This window comes from Pongo pygmaeus, chromosome 8, assembly GCF_028885625.2.
Source record: "Pongo pygmaeus isolate AG05252 chromosome 8, NHGRI_mPonPyg2-v2.0_pri, whole genome shotgun sequence".
NCBI lineage: Eukaryota > Metazoa > Chordata > Mammalia > Primates > Hominidae > Pongo > Pongo pygmaeus.
The window spans coordinates 101,442,492-101,468,892 of NC_072381.2; the positions used below are offsets into that span (position 1 = coordinate 101,442,492).

Here is a 26,401-nt window from a genome sequence, read left to right on the forward strand (position 1 = left end):
TAAAAAAGTATTCCAGAATCCTTTTCTAAGCTATGATTTAGCCTTCTCCCCTTTGTATCTTTTTCTCCCTTTTAATCATCTTCCCTTCCTTCTTGATTCACTATCCTATCTCCTCTCCTCCCTCACCACCCGACTTCGGCTTTTTTTTTTTTTCTTGCTAACCAATATGTTCAAAACCTGAAAGGATATCAAGAGAAACCTTTCAGGTTTTGAACATAAGAGGTTAGCAAGAAAAAAAAGGTGATATGAATGGTGGAAGAGAAAGGGGAAGAGATAAGTCTGACTAATATTTTAATTTATTTTAACTTTCTCCAATTCTTCTATAACATAAATGCAGGTTTGCAAGGTTTTGTAGGTGAATGTATATGTAGAAGTAAAAATAAAGTTATAATGTGAATACTGTGGGGAGGGATGCAATATCTTAATCTGAAAAACAAAAACTACATCAAAACACAGAACAAACAACTTTGTCCATTTTTCCAAACTAACATCGTTTTTTGTTATTAAAAGAAAAATCTTGTTCTCTCTCTTTCTGCTGTGATGTGTGTGCATGTCTGGCTTGCACAGAAATGAGGACCTGAAGGTGATGTACGATGTACATCACATTGTACAAATTGTAAACATGTTCTTCATTCCCTAATGGCATCCCCTTTGGTATTTACAGATTTCTCCTTGTGTGTTTTACACAAGCATAAGTATGACTAATGTGAATTTCCGCTCATTCGCCTTTTCTAGGTGGAATTGTGTAGCCCAATAAACACAATAATAAAGAAGGCTTCCTAAAGACAAAGTGAGGATTTCTCAGTGTGCTTTTTATAAAAGGATGGAGAAAATCTTGCATTTGGCTACAGGTTGACATTTTCAAAAGCCTACCCTAAGACAATAAAAAATATGTATCATACACATATTTAAAAATTTTTTTTTTAAATTATAAATGTCATACATGCTACTTAAGAAAACACGGAACATTAAAAAAAGTGAAAAATCTGATCGTAGTTTCACTTTTTAATTTATTGGTATATCCTTCTGCACCAAGGTTTTTTGTTGTTGCTTGAACGTTTGCCGCCACTTATTCCCTCCCCACATTTTAAAAGGAACATAATTTATGTAAAATTATGTAGAAAGTGAGGTATCAATTAGTAGGTTGGATTTATAAAGAACAGAAGAGGAGCCATACTGGCCTTTGGGGTAAAGCCAACCATATTAACTGTCCAGCCGTGTTGTCAGAGAGGAAGTATTCGTTTGAGGGAGATGCGAGCCTCCCTCATTGTAAAGACAGTTGTTGATCAATTATTCAATAGGTACATGTTTGGAGTTCAGTATGTCTTCTAGAACTACTGGCGGCAGCTTCTTTCGTTGACGTGGGCTACAATGGTTGCTAAAACCTGCGTGCCAGAAGCCAGGGGTGGGGAGGCGCCATTTGCTAAACCGGAACTGGTTAAAATCTCAGGGTGGAGACCATTCCCAGTCAGCAAGGGCTAGGGAAGTGCATACAGTTCCTGCTCCTGGTGTCTACTGTGAAGAGCACAGAGTGGACGTTTGTCTGCCATTTCACCGGCAGTAGGATCAGCAGCTGCTGGTAAGCAAAGAGGTAGTAGTGAGTCACTGGACTGGTAGGCGCCGGGGCCGCGCGCTAGGTGGAGAGGTCAGCGGCGAACCCAGCTCCATGGCCTAGTCTCGTCAGACCGAGCGCGGACCTTGCCGGCCTCCGTTCTCTTCCGCTTGTCTCAGGTAAAGCGCAGATCCCTCCGCCGCAGCGTGCGCTCCTGGTAGCGCTGCGATCAGCTTTTCGGCAATACCCGGATGGAAGTGTAATGGCCGCCATCAGGGACTCGCAGGCAATGGGGACTACGACAGGTACTCCCCGTCAGCGGGACTGCCCAGACCTTTTAGGATGTCAGAACTTCTAGAGGGCCACCCAGCAGGCAAATGGCGAGTTTGTGGACCGTCAGGGTCCCCCAAACAGGTCCAGGGATCCGCCTCTCGTGAGAGGAAGCGCGAGTTAAATAGTCCCGGCCATTCAGCGCTTCCGCTTAACTTGCCGCAAAGTTTTTCTGGAGAAGTCGGGGTTTTTTTGCCGAGCGCTTTTGCCGACTGCTAGAGCTGACCCTTACTTTTTTAACCTGGGGTTGTTTTACGTCCGGGCTTTTTGAACTCTACACTCTACTACATTCTAGGAGCTGGGTGGGAGAAGGACACGGTGTGCCTCCGCGCTCCCCGCGGGGCAGCCGAACCCGGGAGGAAGGGGCGGATCGGGCGCGGTGTTTGGGGCGAAGCTGGGCGCGCGGCGCTCGAAGCACTCACTCGGCGGGTTTCGTGGTTGGTGGAGACAGCAAGGGCGCCCCGCAGACCGCACCCCTCGAGCTATAGGTTCGCAGGCCCGACTCGACGGCGTCCCTATTGCTGGCCCAGCCTGTGGTCATTGGGGGCCATTTCTTGCAGAGATGCCCTGCTCCCTGACGCGCTCGCTCTTCTCCAGAGTTGGCCAAAGGTGCTCTTCCCCGCAGACCCTAACCACACCCAGTGGCAGTTGGATTTATTTGTAATTGGCTTTCTCACATGTAGGGTTCATTTTGACTCTATTCTTTACATGGTGTCCTCTTTGTCAAGTAGACAGTCTCTTCCTAGGTGGCTGTGGTAATTGAAAAGTACATAGAGCGAATGTATATAAGGAAAAATGTTTTAACTCTTAAGCGGACCGATCAAACAGATGTAGCTTTAAAGTTCAGAATACAACAGTTAAGACTCAGTTTTCTTTTTAGGTTTAAATTTGAGAGCAAGTAGTGTATGTGAGCTGTTTTAGTGCAACATTGTTGAGTATGTTGTCAAACATCTAAAAAACCCTAGAAAAATAAAATAAATCAATGTTCAGGGAATTCATAAGAATGTTGGAATTTGTACGGTTGTCACAGTGATAAAACATGAAGACACCAAACTGTCAGGGTAGGAATTCTATTAACTTGAAAGTGTGCATGTTAGATCTAGTTACTGGTAATTGTTGAATTGCTTTTTCTGCAGCAAGGGGTCTGATTTGAGTGTACTGTAAGGTTGGTATTCTCAGGTTTAATTTAAAACATTTAAATTGATTCAGTGAAATTTCCTAACATTTTCAGAGTTTAATTGCAAATTTATAGAAATGCATTCACTACCTTTCAGCAAAATTATCTTTTCTGAAATTTATAGAGAGACATTGCGTTCTGTTAACACTTTGAGGGTGTTGGGATTTCCTGGGGAAGGTAAGCATAGTAAACGATGTTGATTTTTGCTATAAAAACTGTAAATTAGATCATCCCTAGATACAGAAAATTGTCAACAAAAGGAGGAGGAGAATAAAATGTAGGTATGTTACACAACCAAATGTTTCCTGTTTGTTGCAGTGAAAATAAGTATAATTACTAATTAAAACGTTTTATGTCTGGTTTTATGGAAGGACAAAAGACAGTAACCACTATGAACACCCACTATGTGCGTTGATAATGTATGAACTTTTAAATGCTTCAATTTTTTGCCATGGTCACACTTTGGATTCTGTTCTAGTCTCTCTGGTAATAGTATGCTGTAATCCCAGAAGTTTCTATATTTTGAAATATTACAGAGGGACTATACTTTAGCCTAGATCTGTAATTTGACTTCAAGATATGCTTTAAATGCCCTTTAAGTGTATTTTTGTTTACTTTTCTGTTTATAGTTGTTTAGAATTGTTCTCATTGAGGCATTGTGATATTGCATACTTTAGAGCACTTAATACAACTTTTTTTTTTTTTTTTTTTTGGATAGGAGACTTGAATCTTGCCCACATTCCTTCAGGTATGCTACTGAAGGTTTTGTGGCAGAGTGCAATTAGCAGAAGAAAAAGGTTTTAACACAGTCTTGAAATTTTTATTTATTATCTGGTCCCAGGTGTGTAGGCTGTATTTCAGTTCTATATGGGGTATTGGCTTCTCATGGTGAGCAGTTTTCATGGCATATTAGATACCAGAAATGAGTATTAAGGGTTAGTATTGTGGTGGTAGGATAACTGAGTTGGAATCAGATCCAGTTATTATTTCTAGTTTTGTGACTTTGGGCAAGGCTCATTTTCTTTTTCTTGTAATAAATGAAGATACTGAGTTAGATTGATTCTAAGCTTTAGGTTGTGACTTTTGCAAATTTATGACATGTTATCACTGGTCATCAATGATGTATGCTTAAGTGTATAGAAGTTTTTTTTTAGTTTTTTTTTTTTTTAACATTTCTTTATACACCTAAGTTGAATGTGAAGTGTAATTGAACAGTTTTTGTGGTCAAAAGTTTTAAAATCTTGGTCTTCATTTCCAGATATCATCTCTTCTTTTGATCACTGTTCCTGATTGTGACATTGTGCAAGTGTTAAATTGTGTGCCTTTTGTTCCTGAAGAAAGAGGTATGGTAAAGATTGAAATACTGGAGTATATAGTCTATTAAGTAGTGTAAGTTGGTATGTTTTAATATTGGACTAAATAAAGTAAAATACAGGTTAAGTATCCCAAATCCAAAAATCCAAAATGCAAAATTTTTTGAGTGCTTACATGATGATCAAAGGAAATGCTCTTTGGAACATTTTGGATTTTGCATTTTTGGATTTGAGATGCTCAACTGGTATAATGCAAATATTCTGACATCCTAAAAAAGAAAAAGAAAAGAAGAATGAAGCTGTTCTGTTCCCTAGCATTTCAAATAAGAGACACTCAACCTGTAGTTTACATATACATGAGTTTTAATAAGTTATATAAGTTATAGTTTTATTTTTTATTTTTTGGCTAAAATAAAATACTTAAACATGAGTTTTCATTTTAATCTAAGCAAAAAAAGTAATTTTTGGTTTCATAGTTTATTACTTAACATTTTATTAGAGATCCAAATATGACTTTAACTGTATCATCCTTCTAAATAGAAAGGTGGCATTAAAGCCTTCTGGGTAATGAACAGTGGAGATAAAGGTGGTAGATAGATGTTTCAAAGCTATATGAATGGCCAGAAGAGTGTGGTTCTGGTCTAGTAAGTGCAAAGCAATGTACCTAAAGAAAAATTATCTGATATGTGTTTATATTACGACTAATAGCATCTTCATTATGAATCAGGAAAGGGACTTGGGAATCACTATAGTGTTATGATTGGTTTCTTGAAGACAATCATGTGAATGTCTGGGTGTAGACAAAAAAGGAGGAAAAATATGCCAACAAATCTATGGTATTATAAGGAAAGCTTTGGAAATGTAGTGGAAAATATTGTACCCATGTAAAAAAACATGTTTTTTCTACCCTCAAAACACAGATGTCTCTTACTGTTTGTGTTGGATAGGTCCTGGGATCTTTGAAATCCTAAGATTCTTGGATACCACAGTATCATAAAATTCCTCTAAATGCAGTAAGTATACACATAAGTATAACCGTAAATTAGGAATAAGATTATTTATGTAACTGTTGAAATAGCTGACGTAGACTATACCACCTTAGAGTATTGCTTTAATTATCATAATAACCATGTTCTTCCCTGAACTTCACCAGCAAATGGATTTCTATTCAGGGCCATTTTTTACAAAGGCATGCATTTTTATTTTGTCAGAAAATAATGTACATTGAGTAGAGAGCAGTAGAGCTGAGTTGAGGTACCACGTTATCGTTTATGTCATTAAGTAACTTTTTCCTATATAATATTTGTTTGACTTCTACCACGAGATTCACATGGGTACTGTGTTATTCCTGAAGAGATAAAGTAATTGTGAATGCTAAGAATTTTCCTAAAGGTTGAGCATCCCAAATCTAAAAACCTGAAATCCAAAATACTCCAAAATCTGAAACTTTTTGAGTGCTGACATGAAGCTCAAAGGCAATCATCACTGGAACATTTTGGATTTTGGATATTCAGGCAGTAAGTAATGCAAATATTCCAAAATCCACAAAAATCTGAAATCTGAAACACTTCTAGTTCCAAGCTTTTTTGTTTTGTTTTGTTTTGTTTTTTTGAGACGGAGTCTCACTCTGCCACCCAGGCTGGAGTGCACTGTCGCGATCTCAGCTCACTACAACCTCTTCCTCCCGGGTGCAAGCAATTCTTCTGCCTCAGCCTCCCGAGTAGCTGGGACTACAGGCACATGCCACCATGCCTGGCTAATTTTTTTTTTATTTTTAGTGGAGATGAGGCTTCACCATGTTGGCCAGGTTGGTCTCGAACTCCTGACCTCAAGTGATCTGTCTGCTTTGGCCTCCCAAAGTGCTGGGATTACAGGGGTGAGCCACTGGATTACAGGCATGAGCCACTGTTCCCGGCCTATTTCCAAGCATTTTGGTTAAGGAATATTCAGTTTGTACTATTTGAGCCAGACTACTCAGAAAAAGTAATGTAATGAAGAATGAAAGCTTTAGTTGTAGTGAAGTAAATAAGAGACTGCTATGTGATGACTGACCAAAACGATTTGTATTAATTTATCTTGAAAAGTTGTGAGCAAAGTCTGACTAAAAATTTAAAGTTGTGACTGGTATGGCTGCATGAAGCAAGTGTCAGAATATTAGAATGAAGGTACATGATGTGAAGTTTCAGAAAATTAAGTGGGCTTCATGTAGGTCTCATTTCATGAGGAAAGTCAAATAATTTCAAAATGTAGTAAGCTTATCGTCAATTCCTGATTAACATTGGTTTGTTGAAGGTTGTGGCTGGTAAAAGACATATCATATATTGTTTTTGTCAACTCAGTATCTCTTCATTTAGAGAACCACCCCTCCCCTATTCTGAGTGGTTGGTGGGCTGTCCGTCAGTCTTACTGTCTTATAACCTGAGCTTGGTCATCCCTATTGCAACAGTGATTGCTGTCACTCATGCAGAGCCAGTCAGAATCCTTTTTTGAAATTTATGGTTGAATGCTAGGACAAAGATACTACCTTTTCTCTGAAATTGTTAATCTGGGAAGGTGCTGGTGACATTCTTTACCACGTGTATGAAAAGCGCATCTGTGTAGTGGGAGAAAGTGAAGCAATAAGGAGATGGGAGATGGATGGTGGTAGTGCCAGTTGCAATCTCAGGGAACATGGTAAGTGGTACCTACTTTTCTTTGATTTTGATTTTGTGAACTATCCTGGTGTCCTTCTCAGTCCTTGTGCCAAAATTCTTTGTGTAAATTGGTTTGAATTGTATTGCAGCAGAAAGTGTTCTGATGAATATATGGCCCTTATGAATTTAAGGTCTAAAGTTTCAGATTGATCATTCACATCCTTCTGTAGTTTGTCACTTTCCTATACCTTATAAAAGGTTCTCTTTATTCATCATTTGTGCATTCAATCTACTTTCACTCAACCTACAAACATTTTTTTGAGTGTCCACTATGTACGAGTATGTGCAACTGCCTGGATAGGCAAGATTATATATGCTAGACTGAGTGGATGGTGGATATATAGCATATTTTTATTTATTTCTGGTGCACAGATCAATAAGCATGTGTTGAGAATAATGACTGTGGTGCTTGGCATCTAAGTAATATGTAAGAACAAGAAGAATTCCTTGTCTTGGAAGTGCTTCTAGTTAAGGAATTCATATTAATATACAGCAAACACAACAGAAAAAACAGATAAATGAATGCACAGTTGTATTTTAAGTCAATTTTGATGGGAAGGAAGTGAGCAGGTTGACCCATTTAGGAAGATTTCCTGAAGAATATACAACTTTAAATGTATTTCTGCTTATGAATGTGGCTTTGATAGGCACAGATAATAATTGAAGAAAGGGTGGAGTTAAAAATGATTATAGGCGATCCAGGTTGGAGTGGAGATTTGTTTCACTGTAACAATATGTGTTCTTTGGAAATGAGGTAGTGGAAAATAAGGTGACTGTTTTAGGTAAATCTATGTATGAGGCATTTGGAAAGCCAAGCAGAAATTTTGGCCCTTTCTACTAAGATGGAGATTTCTTTGAAAAAAATGTGTATATTTCTTTTCATATAATTTCATTTTTGTATGCTAAAATATAAATAAAGTATGATGAAATACTGTAAAATTACTCATTATGGCAAAAACCTTTGTTATTCATCTGTCTTGAAGATTTTTTAAAAATAGCAATTAACTTGGAATGCCGATTTATAAATATGTATATATAACCTTTCTCAAAAAGGGAAAGATAAGAAGAAATGTTATACATATTTATTTATTTCTTCTTACCTTTCCCTTTTTGAGAGATCTCTTAGTAATAGTCAAAGCCATACCCTATTCCTTAGTGATAAAGCCAGTTTGAAACGAATGTAGCAATAGATGTAAAAACATTTAAAGGCTGAGGAGGTGGTTTATGCCTGTAGTCCCAGCACATTGAGCAGCTGAGCTGGGAGGATCGCGTGAGCCCAGGAGTTCAAGACTAGCCAGGGCAACATAGTGAGACCCCATCTCTATTTAAAAAAAATGTTTTTAAAGATCAGGAACAAACTTAAAGTGATGATTGATTGCTCATAGAATGTTCATTTTGGGCTCCAGAAACTAGGAATGATGTAGAATTTATTGTTGTGTCATTGTCTCATTAAATGCTGTAGTTTCCTATGTCCTTGCCTACCTTCTTTCCTCATAGCCTCACATCTGACCCTCAACTCAGAGAGTAGCAGTTGGATTATTCCATTATACCAAGGTTGGCAAGCTTTTGCTGTAAATGGCCAGATAGTAAATATTTTAGGCTTTGTGGGCCATATGGTTTCTGGTGCAACTATTGTAACACAAAAGAATCCATAGGCAATATGTAAATGAGTGAGTGTGGCTGTATTCCAATGAAACTTAATTTACAAAAACAGGCAGCAGGCCAGATTTGGCCCACAGACTGTCATTTCATTCCACAAACTCTCTCAGTCACATCTGCGCACCTGCTAGCATCTTTATTTATCCTTCCCTCTAGTTACTATAGATGGATCATGTTTGCTCCTTTCTAAGTTCACCTCTTCAACTCGTTCACTAGATTCCATCCGTTCTAACCTGAAGGTCTTCACTGCTGCATTTCTTTCCTATCTTCCATCATCAATTTTTTTATTTTTACTAGATCATTTTAATAAGTGTGCAGTCATACTGTAATTTCTCCCACCTTTAAAAAACAAAAAATAAGATGAAACAAAACAAAACAACTCCTTTATCTTAAAACTCCTTGAAAGAGTTGTCTGCACTACATCACTACTTCCTCTCTTCCCATTTTGCCTTACATCCAAGCTTGTCAGCCTTTCTCTTCTACAACTCCACTGAAACTGTTCTAATCCATGGTACCAGTGATCTTCACATTAAGTCTAGTTAGTCATCTTCTTACTTGACAGAGTTGTTCAATCCCTTATCCAGTAAACATTTTCTTCATTTTGCTTTGAGAATACCACATTCTTGATTTACCTTAAGTCTTATTGGTAATTTCTTTTCTGTCTCACTTGCTCGTTCTTTTTAATCTCTTTCTGTTGAATGTGCTGTAGAATCTTGAGGCTCAGGCCTTGGACTGCTCTTATTGTTTATTCCCCCTGGTGATTTCATCCTGCTCCAAGTACTTAAAAGTACATATGTACATATACACACACCGATAACTCCCCAAATTTCATCATCCACCTAGCCCTCTGTATTCTATATCCAGCCACACAGTCCACATTTCGTCTTGGCTGTCAAATAGACATCTCAGATGTTACATGCCTAAAATGGAACTTTTGATACACTTTCCTACTACTTCAGCAATCTTTTATATCTCAGTAAATAGCAACTCAGTTCTTTCCATTGCTGTCAGAACTTCCAGAGTTATCCTTGACATGTCTCTTTCTTTCAGAGAAAGCATGTCAGGATATCTTGTAGGTGCTAGCTTCAAAATATATTCAATCTGACCATGCCTCATTGTCTCAACCAAACCACCATCAACTCTTACTTGGATAATTGTACTGTGTATTCTTTGTCTTTACTCTTAATCCCTCTTGAATACTCTGTTCTTAGCATAGCAGCCCAAATGATAGAAGTAATTCAACTCATGGTAATTCTCTGTCCACAATGCTCCAGTAGCTTCCTCTCTGATTCAGAATAAAACCAAAGCCTTTACAGTTTCTATCAGGGCCCGTTTCTGTCCCCTTGTTACTTCTCTGACCTCATCTTCTAGCTTTCCCTCTAATGCTTTCTGTTGTGGTCATACTGATTTTCTTGCTGTTCCCCAGATGTGTTAGGCACATTGCACACTCAGGGTCATGGCACTTACTGTTTTCTTTTCTTGGATTGTTGGCTTCCTCAGCTCTTGAAGATACTGACTCCAATAAGACCTTTTCAAGTGAGGGCTCCCTGACTTAATATGTAAAATTACAACACTCTGATTCTGCCTGTCTTTGCTTTATTTTTCTCTGTAGCAATTGTTGCCTTTGAATATACTTTATAATTTACTTACTTTGTTTATTACCTAAATAATCAGTAAAATGTTATCTCCGTGAGGGGAGGGATTTTTGCCTGTTTTGTTTACTGCCATATTCCCAATGCTTAGAACATAGATGGGGTGCTAGCTACAAGCCTGGCACCATCCCACATGCTGGTGATATAGTAAAGATGTAGTTCTCACCCTTACACAACTTATATTCCTTACACAACTTAAATTGGCAAATAAATAAAATATTGCCAGAGATATTAAGTGTTACAAAAAAGAAATAGAAAAGGATAAAGTGGCGAATAATTTTTTTTTTTTTTGGAGGAAGGGATGGTTTATAGGGAAGGGCCCTTCTGAGGTGGTGGCATTTGAGCTGAGACCTGAAAGATGAGAAAATCTAGCCTTTTGAAGAATGGAAGAAAGCACATTTCAAGTAGGGAACAGCAGGTGCAAAGGCCTGAGATAGGATGGATAGGAAGAATATTTGAGGAGCTGAGAATCTGTGGCAGCTTGTTGGAATATATGTACAATGGGGAGAGTGGTGTGAGATGAAGTTGAAGAAAAAGGCCCAAGACCAGATACCACTGTTTCTTGCAGGCCTTTGTAAAGAGATTAAATTTTATTTTAAGTGCCTTGTTGCTATAGACTGAATGTTTATGTCCCCCTTCCCCATCCTCAGATTGATATATTGAAACCTATTCTCTAGTGTGATGGCATTTGGAAGTGGGGCCTTTTTAAGAGGTGATTAGGTCATGAGGGCAGAGTCCTTATGAATGGAATTAGTACCCGTATAAAAGAGACCCCAGAGAGCTCTATTTTGTCATGTGAGGACAGAGTGAGAAGATAGCCATCTGTGAACCAGGAAGTAGGCCTCCTCAGACACCAAATCGCCAATGCCTTGATCTTAGACTTCCTAGCCTTCAGAATTGTGAGAAATAAGTCACCCAGTCCATGGTACTCTGTTACAGCAGCCAGAACAGAGTAAGACACTTGGGCAACCACCAGGGAGCTTTAAGCAGGGGAGCTTTGTGATATGTTTTATTTTAAGAAGAACATTTGCTCCTGTGTGGAGGATGGACTCAGAGGAGGGTGGTGGACAAGGTGGAAGCATGGATGCCAGTTAGGAGGACATTTTCATTCATGTTAGAAATGGTGGTGGCCTGGACTAAGATGATGACAGTGGATAGGAAGAGAGGAAGGGAAATACAAGATCTGTTGGTTTTGTTTTTGTTTTTGTTTTTTCAAGACGAAGTTTTGCTTTTGTTGCCCAGGCCGGAGTGCAATGGTGTGATTTCGGCTCACTGCAACCTCCACCTCCCGGGTTCAAGTGATTCTCCTGCCTCAGCCTCCTGAGTAGCTGGGATTACAGGCGTGCACCACCACATCTGGCCAATTTTGTGTTTTTAGTAGAGGCGGGGTTTCTCTGTGTTGGTCAGGCTGGTCTCAAACTCCCGACCTCAGGTGATCCACCTGCCTCAGCCTTGCAGAGTGCTGGGATTACAGGCGTGAGCCACCTCGCCCGGCCCAAGATCTGGTTTTGAGATAGAATTGACCAGGCTTGCTTATGGATTAATGTGGGGAGTAAGGGATGGAGGAATCAAGGATGAGTCTTGATTTCTGGGTCGTGAAACTGTATGGATTTTAGTGCCATATACTAAGATGGGGACATCCAGGGAGTGGAACTTCTAATCATGGAGGCAGGTGCTGTGTAGACCTAGAGAAAAATTAAACCATTTATATTATTTTGTGAAGCTGAGTAGGAATGGATCACATGATAACATGTTCTCCCAGCAAATAGCAGTACATCTTTTGATTTTCTTCCCTCCCCTCATGTATTCCAAATCAAAATCTGCCTATTCTAAATCACTGTTGCAGCGAAATGACAAACAGAAAAAGAAAAGAGCAAGAGATGAAAATAATCCCTTTCCTATATGAATTCAATGGTCCTTATGTCACTTTGGACAAATTAGTTCAGATTTTTCTCCCAATTCCTACCTATTAAAAAGGTGATTTCTGCCAGGGTGTGGTGGCTTATGTCTGTAGTCTCAGCACTTTGGGAGGCTGAGGTGGGCAAATTGCTTGAGACCAGGAGTTCAAGACTAACCTGGGCAACATGGTGAAACCCCATCTCTTAAAAAAAAAAAAAAAAAAAAAGGAAAAATTAGCTGGGCATGGTGGTGCACACCTGTAGTCCCAGCTACTTGGGAAACTGAGGTTGGGAAACTGAGGTGGGAGAATCAGTTGAGCCCAGGAGGGTGAGACTGTAATGAGCCATAATTGTGCCATTGCACTTCAGCCTGGGAGACAGAGTGAGACCCTGACTCCAAAAAAAAGATGGGGGGGGGGGTTGTGGGAGTGATTTGTGACCCTGTGTTTTAAGCCAAGTTCCAAATTATTGCAGCAAAAAAGTTTACATGCTCTTTGAAGTTTGCTAGAAAGTGATTTAATCTAAAATCATAGTCATATATTTGATTTGAAAATGAGAGAATGAATCGCTTAAAAATATATGGGTTAGGTACCTGTGTACCCAGCCTTCTGGTTTTTGTGAGGGGAAAAATGAGAAATATTAAGTAAAACTTGCATTTAGGAAGCTTATAAATTATTTGGGAGGTAAAACTTAAATAATGAAATTATGTAGTAGTATAAAGCAATTTGTAATAAATGGTGAGCACTGGCTACTCTTTAAGTGGATACTCAGAGAAAGGAGAGATTTAGTGTGTATTGTAGAAGGTTACATGTCCCTATAGGAAGCAGAATTTGAAAGGAAGTTTGAATAGTATTGAATTTAGATAGAAGGAAAGAGATGCCATGCCTGGTGACCGAAAACTATATGAACAGAACAAAGGTAAATAAAGGTGTATGTGTGGGTAAGCATCTTTTATATTGGGCACAGTGAGAAGTCATAGTTTCAGGGAGTAATAAAGAATAAGGTTTACCTGAACCAAGAACTGCTTCTGTATTTTAATTTTTAATTTTAAACTCCTTTGTAATTGTATAGCAATATCAATTGCATACCAGAATGTTATGTGACTCACAGATACACTAGAATTTTGAACATTTCTAGATCTGTATTTAATTACTTTTGCATATTTAACCCTACATTTCTTTTTTTCTTCTTCTTCGTTTTTTTTTTTTTTTTTTTTTTTGAGACAGGGTCTAGCTCTATTGGTCTGGAGTGCAGTGGTGCTTGGCTTGCTGCAACCTCTGCCACCCAGGTTTAAGTGATCCTCCCACCTCAGCCTCCTGAGTGCCTGAGAATATGGGCACATGCCACCACACTTGCCTAATTTTTAAAATACTTTTGTAGAGATGAGGTCTCACTATATTGCTCAGGCTGGTCTTGAACTCCTGGACTCAAGCATTTCTCCTGCCTCTGCCTCCCAAAGTGCTGGGATTATAGGCCTGAGCCACCATGTCCAGCCTACATTTCTTTTCTATGTTTAAGTTGTTCATTAGACCACAGTGATTTGGAAGGAGCTAGCTTTGGTTACATATGTAAACTGTGTACAACCATTTCTTGCAGTCTTAAAATGTGATAGGCATTAGTCTCTCAGGTAAACTTTTTGAAAACTTGAAACAGCTGCAAAAAGAAGTAAGCCCAAAATGTTTGTTTCAAGTCATGAATAGATAATAGTTATTTTGAGAGCACTAAAATAGATTCTGCTTTGAAAGTAATATTCTTAGGGTTTTCTCTGTGTGTGTGTGTGTGTGTGTGTGTGTGTGTGTGTGTTTCTAGATTCCTTTTAGCAGAACCTTATATTTTTCAGTAAGCTTTTACTGTTACATGCTGCTTTGGTCTGATCACCACTCATGTATTCATTCATATGACTGTTTTGCCTGTATTTATCTGCGGAAAAAGGATTGAATGACTTAAGGAATGCAGTAGTTTTTTATGTGATGAGACAACTTACAGAGCTACATGCTGAGTCATGAATATAGCTAAGCTAAAACTAGAGTTTTTTAGTTTTTTTTGGTGTTTAAGCAACTTGAATATAGTTAAGTAGCAGATAGATTCTTCCTTTTTAGACTCCATAGAATGCCTTTGACTTTTAATTATTTTAGAAAGCAAATATAACTGTCTAGGAATGTTGCCTTTTGATGAACTCTTCAAATCTTCCTTATCTTTGGCATTTTACTTTGGGAATTATCTTTTAAAAATCTTTCTGGACCCAATGTGTGATTTCTTTTTTTTTTTTTTTTTTATTGCGACAGAGTCTCGCTCTTGTCGCCCAGGCTGGAGTACAGTGACGTGGTCCCGGCTCATTGCCAACCTCTGCCACCCGGATTCAAGTGATTCTCATGTCTCAGCCTCCTGAGTAGCTGGGATTACAGGCACCCACAACCATGCCCAGCTAACTTTTTGTATTTTTAGTACAGATGGGATTTCACCATGTTGGCCATGGTGTTCTTGAACTCCTAACCTCAGGTGATCCACCCGCCTTGGCCTCTCAAAGTGCTGGGATTACAGGCATGAGCCACCACTCCCAGCCGTGATTTCTGACCTATGTATGTTAACATTACCAGTTCCTTGGCTCCTCACTTGTTATTTGGATTGTCACTCTAGTCATTTAATTTCCTCATTTCTATTTTTACTCTTTCTCCAGTTTATCTTGCTGTCTAGTACCCTTCTAATATTTCTAATGTACTGCTTTTATAACTTTTTTCTGTTCTTAAATTAATAATTGCTTCTGTTTACCTTTCATTTCCAGTTCAGATCTGTCCTCTATAGTCTGTTCTCACTTAACCTCCCCATCGTGCATTCTCTTTTTCATCTAGATCCTATGGTACCTTAGGAGAAAAATACTTTTATTCCATTGTTTCTTTATTCTGTTCTTCTGGTTTAGATTGCCTTTGCTCCTTTCTTACATGTTTAAGTCCTGCTACTCTTTAAAGGGTCCTCATAAAACCTACCTTTCTGTGAAGTAAACACAGTCATCGTTGATTTGTCAACTTTCTGTAGTACGTAAGAAGCCTTTGATTACAAACAGTAGAAACCAATGTGAGCTAGCTTATGTTGAAAGGGGGGATTATTTTAAGGATACAGGATTTCCTGGAATTCAAGAATGGGAATATATAGGCAGACCTCATAAAGGCTTGTGGTGGTGACATTGCCCTCTTGGTTTCAGTCAGGGTTCTTAGGAGAGCTGATGATTTTTCTCCTATTGATTTGGTTTTCTGGTTTGTTTTTTGCTATGCCATGCTGTCATTTCTTTAAAAAAAATTAAACTATTGTCAGTAGTTTGGAGGATATCCTTCTGCAGATCTGTGCTTATATGCACGTATGCTTATAAGATCTTTCCTCTTAGCCTGAAAACGAGGATCATTTCTCCTAATTTAAAAATGTATTCTGTGCCTCAGTCTGCAGCTTCCTTCGTTGTTTTTTTAGACAGGGTCTCGCTCTGTCACCTAGGCTGAAGTGCAGTAGCATGATCACGGCTCACTGCAGCCTTGACCTCCCAAGCTCAAGCAATGCTTCCATCTCAGCCTCCTGAGTAGCTGGGACTACAGGCGCATGCCACCACACTCAGCTAATTTTTGTATTTTTTGTAGAAATGGGGTTTCGCCATGTTTCCCATGCTGGTCTTGAACTCCTGAGCTCAAGCCATCCACCCGCCTTGGCTTCCCAAAGTGCTAGGATTATAAGCATGAGTCACCATGCCCAGCCTACAACTTCCTTTCTAAAAATTAAAAAAAAAATTGCTTAGAATAAATACTGTTCCAAGTCAATTCCGTACACATACTTCTTTCTGTATAATTTCACGTGGATGTTCCGTAATTTTATAATTTTCCTATTCTGGGCATTTAAGTGATACTGATATATCCATGTTTATATGTTATGCTTTTTTGGTTGAGGGGGAGGATATTCTTAAAAGTGAGGTTTTTGTGAGTATACAAAATTGAGTATTTTCAAGGAAAATATAAATTACCAAAGTGACTCAAGCAGTAGAAAATCTAAAGAGCCCAGAAACCATAGAAGAACTTGCAAAGGTGTAAGGTCTAAAAATCTGAAGTGTTACTAGGTCCATATGGTGTTCTTGGTGCAGTCTGTATAATTTTAAGGAAAGAACAAAAATTAAACTATTGTCAGTAGTTTGGTTAGTGAACTATTTCAGAGCAGATGAAATAGTGGTAAGTACTCCAATCCATTTTACAAACCCTCTGTAATACCACTACCAAAACTGTTATATAGATAGCAAAAAAAAAAAATTCTAAATAACATTTTGTCAGATGAAATTCAGCACTTTATTAAAGAATAATATGCTGCATATTGCAAAAATAGTTCAACATTATGGTTGCTATTCATTTCTTTGTATAGCATATAGAAATAAATATATAGGCAAAATTAGGTTGGTGTTACAATTTTTAGTATTTCTTTTAACAGTATCAAGATCAGGAAACATATTATTAGTTGAATACCATTTGTTTTTGTATAAAATACATGTATCTTTTTATTTTTTAATTTTTTTATTGAGATGGAGTCTCGTTCTGTTGCCCAGGTTGGAGTGCAGTGGCATAATCTCAGCTCACTGCAACCTCCACCTCCTGCGTTCAAGCGATTCTCCTGCCTCAGCCTCCCGAGTAGCTGGGATTACAGACATGCGCCACCACACCCGGCTGATTTTTGTATTTTTAGTAGAGATGGGGTTTCATCATGTTCGTCAGGCTGGTCTTGAACTCCTGACCTCAGGTGATCCTCCCGCCTTGGCCTCCCAAAGTGTTGGTATTAAAGGCGTGAGCCACCGCTCCTGGTCGCATCTTTTTATTTATGTAACAACACTGCATACATAACTGCTATTCTGGTTGTATTAATTCCCATTACTTTTTAGGTAGCCTCATTCCTCACAAATTAATTGTTAAATAAACCAACTAAAAACACTTCTCTTATAGTATGAATTTATGTAGCATGAATGAAATTCAGTAACATAATTCATCATTCTCTTGAGTGTTTACCATTAACTTTGACGCTTGTGTTAAAGTGTTCTCTGCAGTGGTATGACTGGGTACGTGTGTGTTGATATGGAGAACACAGAATTGAATGATACCTATATTGTTTTGATCTCTTCTTCACCTTTAGTGTCAACATTGATCTATTTTATACTGGCAGCAAGTATATTATTTTGAGTTTGTTTAAGAAAAACTCGGTTTACCACAGAAATCACTTGCTTTGTTTGAGAATTTGCATCATGCCACTTTTTCATAAAGTTTCATAAAATTGCAGTCTAGAGGCAAAAAGATTGCTGTTCTCACAAAGTCCAAATGTAAGGTGTTTGCTTGTGCTATCATAAGGTAGTATGCCAGTGTGGAGGCCATGGTGATCTAAGACAGCATTTTATGAAACACTGACCTAAGAGTAACCAGTGATCACTAGGAACATTTTTGTATGTGTATTCTTCTTGACTTTTAACTTTTCACGCATTTGTTTATCCATTCTCTATCCATCTATCAGTATTTGAACAAATTAAACTCTATATGTCTACTGTTTATTTTTTTTTCACTCAAGGTATGTTAGATATCATTGTGTTAATAAATGTGAGTTTACAGTATTGGTTTTTAAATTGCATAATATTCCCTTAAAATACTGTAATTGATTTAATCATTATTTATTGGTGGACACTTATTTTTAATTTTGTGATTTTATAAACAATGGCACAAATAATATTTCTGATTATTAGCTTTAGGATGCATTTCTAGAAGTGAAGCAGAAGTTGTATGCCTTTTCTCCAGACTTTTTATGTATGTATTGCAAACTGTTCTTTATAAAGGTCATGCCAGTTTTTATCTCCATCATTAGTATATCATTGTGCCTTTTTTCCCTCACTGACCAACACTAGGTATTAGAAATATGTAACATTTTTTGCAATCTGATTGGCAGAAGTTTTCTTGTTTTTATTTGTTTTGAATTCTAGTGAAGTTGGGCATGTTTTCACTTATATTTCTCTGTGACTTTCTTCTTTGGGTCTTTTGCCCAGTTTGTAACTTGTTTTTATTCTTATTATGAAATGTGTTCATGTACAAAATGCACACTATGTATGTGGTTTAAAGATAAAACAAATATCTGCATACCAACTATTTAAGAAACAGAAGCTCCTTTCCTCTACCTTCATTGTGTTCTCTCTGGTCATATCCTCCTCTCTGCTCCTAACGAATATGAAACTACCATTCTGACTTTTGGTATTTTGGTGACTATAAACACCAAATTGTTTAGTTTTGAAAATTTGGTAGCAAGCCTAAATCTGGCTATACAGTGAAAAGGTAACAGTGCCACTAGTAGATGAAGGCTCCCAGGGGAAGTTAAGGTAACAGCATACCTGGATCATAGTCTGGTTTTAGCTTCTCTGGAGTTTATCAGAGCCGCTTTTGGGGAAGTCTAGGTAAATCATGAGTGAATCCTAGCAACCTTAGGGCTCACTGTAAGCAGAGAATCTGGCAGGCCCAGAGTATACACCAGATAGTGGATATCTGAGAGAGGCTGCTCTAATTTTGGTTTCTAAGCTCACCATGTAGTTGATCTGGATATAAAGGTATGGAGGGAAAAGCAGGAACATCATGAGTTTATGTCAATACAAGCCAAATACAGATGAGAATCTGGGCCAGGCTTACCTGGGGATTCTGTCCAATGGTTGAAAAGATGGTACAGTGTCAGTGACGTTTTTGGTGATGGAAGTCCTCAATGTGTCTTTTGATGTCAAAGATGTCTTGTCTTTGGACTGACAGGAGCATGTGATCTGTGGTCCAGCTGTTTGTTATCCTGGTATTTCCCTTTACTGTCATCTTGGGGATATTATTTACTTCTCTCTCCTCCATTTGATCTCCCAATGCATATTATGTCGTGTCTTTCTCTTTCTCGGTTTATTCTTTCATTTTGCTGGAGTATATCTTACAATCTTACAGTAACAACTTGGGGAAGGATGTCTGGCAGGTAAATTTTGAGATATTGCATGTCTTCATTTTACCCTTATATTTAGACCCTTGGCAAAATGTAGAATTCTCAGTTGAAAGCTTTATGCCAGAAGTCGAAGGTATTGCCCCTTTGTCTTTGTCCATCTGTTATTGTTGCTGAGAAATCTAAAGTCATTTGATTTCTAATCCTTTGTTTTCTGACCTTTTTTGTTTCTATTTAGAAACTGGATTTTGTCTCTACTGTTATAAATCTTTGCAATGATATGCCTGCGTACATTACACTGAGCACTTGGTGGACATTATCATCCTGGAAACTGATTTCTTACAGCTCAGTACTTTAAAAAGTTATTTTATTGATGATTTCCTTCCCCTTTTTCTTTGTACTCTCCTCCTGCCCTCCTGTTAGTCCAATGTTAGACCTCCTAGATTGCTCCTCTAACTTTCTTACCTTATTTCTCCTATTTTTCATCTCTGTGTTTTGTTTTTTTCTGAGAGGTTATTTCACCTTTACCTTACAGCCCTTCTGTTGCCCCTTTTTGGTTCTTTATGTTTTCTTATTTCTTGGAGTTCTTTTTGTTCTTTTGATGTTCCCTTTTTTGTGGTATCCTGTTCTTATTTCTTATATCCCTAGAAATCAATGAGTTTTAAAAAATGTTTTGTCTTGGCCAGGCACGGTGGCTCACGCCTGTAATCCCAGCACTTTGGGAGGCCGAGGTGGGTGGATCATCTGAGGTCGGGAGTTCGAGAACTAGCCTGACCAACATGGAGAAACCACGTCTCTACTAAAAATACAAAATTAGCCTGGCATGGTGGCACATGCCTGTAATCCCAGCTACTAGGGAGGCTGAGGCAGGAGAATCACTTGAACCTGGGAGGTGGAGGTTGCGGTGAGCCGAGATCGTGCCATTGCACTCCAGTCTGGGCAACAAGAGTGGAACTCCATCTCAAAAAAAAAAAAGTTTTGTCTTAATACATAGTCTCAGTTTCTAACAGATTGCTTTTTTTGATTTAATTGGTTTGGATCTTGAACTAATATTAGAGGGTTTTCTCAGATGTCCAGTAATCCTTGGCTGTCTGCTTGTGTCTCAGAAGCTCATGGAAAGCCCTGTCTGAACCCATAGAAGGGCTTGTAACACAAGGTTTTGTCTCCCACCGTGGGGAGCTCTTTGGGCTGGGCCAGGCACCAGAATCTGGCCCAGTGCTTCTCCAACTGGTGAAGCTCCAGGAATTTTTGTGTGTGTGTGACGGAGTCTTACCCCATTGCCCAGGCTGGAGTGCAGTGGCATGGTCTCAGCTCACTGCAAGCTCCGCCTCCCAGGTTCACACCATTCTCCTGCCTCAGCCTCCCGAGTAGCTGGGACTACAGGCGCCCACCACCACACCTGGCTAATTTTTTGTATTTTTAGTAAAGACGGGGTTTCACCGTGTTAGCCAGGATGGTCTTGATCTCCTGACCTGGTTCTGCCCGCCTCGGCCTCCCAAAGTGCTGGGATTACAGGCGTGAGCCACCATGCCCGGCCTGATTTTTTTTTTTTTCTTTTACCTCAGTCTATTACAGCTGATAGTTTTAAAGCATAATAAAAATAAATTGCCAGAATAATGAAATTTTAAAAATGAAGACATACAAAACATAAGTACATATTTTTATTATTAGATTCAACAGATAAGCCTAACTCTGAAAATTCCTGTAATAGTTTATAAATGTTTATTTTCGGTTTTGGTACTTACCTTGTCATGGACTGGTGACAGATGGCTTATGGACCATCAGCAGACCATAGTTTAAGGAGCATTGCTGTCGCCTAGGAGCCAACTTAGAAGCAGAAAAAAAGGGGGTATGAGGTGAGGGTTTGTGTCTCATATATATGGTCGTTTAATCCTCTTGGTTTGGGCATAATGCCTACTCTTTCCCCTGTGCCTGGTCTCCCTTAAAACAAAGATTCTGTTTTACCCACTGTAGAGAGTAAGCCTCTAGACTTCTGTAGTGGGGAAACAACAGTAACCGATAGCATGATAGAGTGGGGAAGAGAATCTTAGCATCTAACTAAAAGTCAACCAGCTTTCTCCAAATTTCTTTCTGTTTTAGCTTCTCCCTCCCTCCTTCCTCCCATTTCAGAGTTGCTTGGTGCTGCCAGTTCTTAGGCCTCGTAAAGATTCAGAATGTAAAATATGTTAGTTCCTAGCTTTCCCAACTGACTGCAAGGTCATTTATCTGCTTTTCAGTATCCAAAATTTTGTTGCTATTGCTTCCTCTTCTGTTTTCCATTGTGAATTTTGCTGTAAGGGATTCTAAATATTTGATGTCACAGGTGTTCTTTTTCTCCATCCAGTCTTTTCTGCTTTCTTAACTATATTAATAACAATGTTTATATTCATTTCTATGTTGTAGGTTATATTGTTCACAGATATTTCTTCTATATTACATTTTTTTGAGTTTTCTTTGTGATTTAAATTTGAATTTGCTGAAGTATTTACTCAAAACTTTTTTCCTCAAAGAGTACATATGTAGTATATTTTCTGAATCTTTGCATATCTAAAATTGTGCTTTTCCCTCACATATGGGAGCTTTTCTGGATGTGAAATTAATCTTGGGTTACCTCAGAACTCTATATAAATGTTATTCCATTGTCTTCTCGTGTTCAGAGTTGTGAATAAAATGTCTGATTAATATTGGTGTCTGGGCCGGGTGTGGTGGCTCACGGCTGTAATCTGAGCACTTTGGAAGGCTGTGATGGGCAGATCATGAGGTCAGGAGATCGAGACCATCCTGGCTAACACAGTGAAACTCCATCTCTACTAAAAATACCAAAAAAAAAAGAATTAATCAGGCGTGGCAGTGGGCTCCTGTAGTCCCAGCTACTTGGGAGGCTGAGGCAGGAGAATGGTGTGAACCTGGGAGGCGGAGCTTGCAGTGAGCCGAGATTGCACCACTGCACTCCAGCCTGGGCGACAGAGTGAGACTCCATTTCAAAAAAAAAAATTGGTGTCTGATTAAAGGTGGTGTTGCTGATGAAAAATCCTTTTTTTTTAGGTAACTATCACCACCTTTTTGGATAGCATTTCATTTTTATCTTTTAAGCTAAAAATTTTTACAAGAATAAGTTGTAGATACTGAGGTTGTAATCTTGCCTGGTATTTGGAGAGCATTTGATTTTTAAAATTCAGATCTTTTTTGGAAAAAAAAAAAAACCTAGGTACAATTTTTTCTCATTTTCAAAATCATATTCCTCCCGCATCTACTTTGTTCTCTCTTTTATGACAGTCAGTATGCTCTTTTTTTCAATATGCTAGATCTTACTGAGGTTGCTAGTTATTACCTGATTTTTTTTTAAGTTTTTTTTTTATTGCAGCAACTTTCTTTTTTTTTCGAGAGAGAGTCTCACTCTGTCACCCAGCCTGGAGTGCAGTGGCGTGATCTCGGCTCACTGCAATCTCCACCTCCACGTCCCAGGTTCAAACAATTCTTGAGCCTCAGCCTCCTGAGGAGGTGGGATTGCAGGCACCCACCACCATGCCTGACTAATTTTTGTATTTTTAGTAGAGACGGGGTTTCACCATGTTGGCCAGGCTGGTCTCAAACTCCTGACCTCAGGTGATCCGCCCCCCTCGGCCTCCCAAAGTGCTGGGATTACAGGTGTGAGCCAGCACGCCCAGCCTTACTGCAGTAACTTTCGTTATGGTCACTGCTGGATGGGAGAACGGGAGAGGTTTCTCTGAGGGTTCAGATTATTTTCTCTTTTTAGAGCTGCTGCATCCAGTGATGTTTCTGCCTGCTTATCTTTGTTGGCATTGGTGGTTGAGATGAATTCCTAAAGAATATACCAAGATTTTCTCAGTGTTTTTGTTAGGAGAAGGGGAAGTTGAGAGTTAACCTCATTTATTTTTCTTACAGTGTAGAGATAATTCAGTTATGTGGCGAAAGGACAGGGCTCTTAAGCAGAGGAAGATAGCCATGGGTGTAGGAAGATTCGTCTTTGTTCAGAAATAATGTCCTCTTTGCATCTCTCCTGACAGTTGGTGCTAGCAATCCCCTACTCTGTCTGGCCTCTGGACCTAGCTTGAAGTTCTGGATTCATTTCCTTCTTCCTTGTACCTCAGCCTGAGCCTTCTGTCACCCAAAGGGCTCCAGCTGGTTTTTCACTCAGGCCTCACTTTATCTTCCAAGGTATGTTTAGGGGAAGGAGTAGGCAGAATTATGTCTCTCACTTCCTTACTTGGGCATAATGGGCAGATCCTCATTAAATATTGATTGGATGAATGTTCCTAGTGAACTCCCTCTTTAAAAATGGTGGCTGGCAGTTGATCGGCTTTGTTTTTACTCCCCTCTCACCAGACTGTTTCCTGTCAGACACCTTGCCATATGTATATGGAATGTTTTTCTAGTTCCTAGACATTTTGTAGGAGTTTCTAAATTATATTTTTTGGTCGTTTCAATGGGCAGTTAGGAGAAGGAGGAAGTGAGATGTTTTCAGTTGCCATGTTCGTATAGGAAACTACAGATTATTTTAATACTTTTACAAAATTGTATTATTTCAAGACTTATTGAGATGTTGGTCAAGTCTTATGCTGTAATAATACATATATAGAAGGCAGTAGTTTAAATAGCACATTTAAAACCAGTAATCTGGGCTGGATGTTGTGGTACACACCTATAATCTCTACACTTTGGGAGGCCAAGGCGAGTGGATCGCTTGAGCTCAGAAGTTCAACACCAGCCTGGGCAACATGGCAAAACCTCATCTATGCAGAAAAATACAAAAATTAGAGGACTGTGATGGTGTATACTGTAGTCCCTGTTACTTGGGAGGCTGAAGTGGGAGGATTACTTGAGCCTGGGAGGTTGAGGCTGCAGTGAGCTGAGATCACGCCACTGCACTCCAGCCTGGGCAACAGCGAGACCCTGTCTCAAAATAAATAAGTGAATAAATAAATAAAACCAGCAATCTTTGTTGGTGGGTAGAGATTGGACTGTAGTAAAAAGAGCATTAGCTCATAGGTTGGAGGATTACAACTGTAATAAAATTTTTCTTTTTTTATGTTGATATGTTCACAACATGCCAACATTTTTTGTCCATACGTGGCAACCTTAGTATAAATTGTTGTCAGATATCATGTTTGTGTATTAGTCAGAGTTCTCCAGAGATGCAGAACCAATAAGATACATACACAGTCGTACCTTGTTTAACGATGGGAATATGTTCTGAGAAATGAGTCATGAGGTTATTTTGTCATTGTGTGAACATCAGAGTGTACTTACACAAACCTAGATGGTAAACCTGTTACACACTTAGGCTATAAGGTATAGCCTGTTGCTTCTAGGCTACCTGTATAGCATATTACTGTACTGAATAGTGTATGCAAATGTAACACAGTGATGAGTATTTGTGTATCTAAATGTAGAAAAGATGCAGCAAAATTACAGTATTATAATCTCATGGGACCACGTTTGTTTATTTGGTTCATTGTTGACCAAAACATAATTATGCAGCATGTGACTGTATATAGATTGATTGATAGATATATAAATACATGAGAGAGGATTTATTAGGGGAATTGACTCATGTGATTATGGGGGCTGAGAAATCCTGTAACAGGTTGTCTGCAAACTAGAGACCCTGGGATGCTGGTAGTATGTTTCAGTCCAAGTCCAAGCACCTCAGAACCAGAGAACCCGATGGTCCAATTCTCAATCTGAGGTTAAAGGTCTGGCTAAAGCAGGGCTGCTGGTCTAAGTCCTGGAGTCCTAAGGCTAGAGAGCCTGGAGTTCTGATGCCCAAGGGCAGGAGGAAGAGAGTATCCTTGCTCCAGGAGAGAGGCAGGGGAAATCCTTTTCTCTCCTTTTTTGTTCTATCAAGGCCCCTGGCCGATTGGATGGTGCCCACCCACACTGAGGCAAATCTGCCCCACTCAGTCTGCTGACTCACATCCTGGTCTCTGGAAACACCCTCACAGACAAACCCAGAAGTAATGTTTTACTGGTTTTCTAGGTATTCCTTAATCCAGTCAAGTTGATACCTAAAATTAACCATCACAGATTGCTTCCCCATGCAACAAGTTGAACATAATTGAAGACATAATAGACTCTCTAGAGAAACTTAAAATTTGAGGGCAAATAACAAACCCCAAACTACCTAAAATACAAACTCCTCTAATGCCGTATGGCATATGCCATACATTAAATACAAAAAAGATTGACATTCAACTTTATTTAACAGTTACCAAGCTTAAGTAAGAGCTAAGTGGATTTCTTAATAAGATGGTCTCTTTTATCCTTATTGTTATGCCATTTTTTTGACTTACAAAAATGTTCCCAATGAAGCTTTTGAACCTCTTGTATTTGAAGTTGAAACTAGTGAAAACACATGAAAACTCGCATAGCACAGAACAGGTGTCAAATGTGAAATAGGACATAAGCAGTGTAAATACTGAGTTTCCATCTCCTAGGCATCTAAAATCTTTTGATACTCAGAAACAGAAAAAGTATGTATTACATTTTAATAACCCTATTCTCAAGGTCTAAGTGAGGCATTATTAGAGAAGGAAGCCAAAGCTGTCTTATGTTTTATTTCACAACCATTTTGACTCCTGAGTCACATACTAGAGTATCTTACAAGTTTAGACAGTTTGATTTCCTACCTCTTCATATATTCCATTTCCCCACTCTTGCCCTAGTCCCTGAAGGAGAACTGAACACATGATTTAGTTACACTATTTTCTTTTTAATCAACTTATGTAATTCTTTCTACACCCAGCCTGGGCAACATGGCGAAACCTCATCTCTACAAAAAATACAGAATATTAGTTGGGTATGGTGGCGCATGCCTGTAGTCCCTGCTGCTCTCGGGAGGCTGAGGTGGGAGGATCACCTGAGCCTGGGAGGTCAAGCCTGCAGTGAGCCGTGATGGTGCCACTGTACTGCAGCCTGAGCGACAGAGTGAGACCCTGTCATCAATCTTTTCTTTCTTTCTCTTTCTGTGTTTCTTTCTTCCTTTCTTCCTTTCCTTCCTTCTTTCGTTTCTTTCTCCTGCCTTCCTTTCTTTTCTTTTTTTTCCCTTCTTTTTTTTCTTTTCTTTTCTCTTAACAAAGCAGTGAGTTAAAACCTGACTGTTGGATTGTAGAGCCTTCAATTAGTGTCTAGTTCATTCTCCTAGAAAGA

General features: G+C 38.9%; 1 protein-coding gene across 30 annotated transcripts in view; it reads left to right on the plus strand.

The window, feature by feature from the left end:
* The first annotated feature begins 997 nt into the window (after window positions 1-997).
* ZNF518A (zinc finger protein 518A) overlaps window positions 998-26,401 on the plus strand; it is a 33,590-nt gene continuing 8,186 nt past the window's right edge. For 4 of the 30 annotated variants that reach the window (XM_054436060.2, XM_054436050.2, XM_063670036.1 and 1 more), the window contains exons 1-3: window positions 998-2,491; window positions 4,318-4,402; window positions 5,320-5,385. The gene's annotated coding sequence lies outside the window, so the exon portion shown is untranslated. Of the gene's footprint in view, window positions 3,341-3,782; window positions 3,808-4,317; window positions 4,403-5,319; window positions 5,386-6,925; window positions 7,046-23,259; window positions 23,411-26,401 lie in introns of those variants that run through there. The other 26 variants (XM_054436059.2, XM_063670023.1, XM_054436069.2 and 23 more) reach the window with 15 other exon arrangements.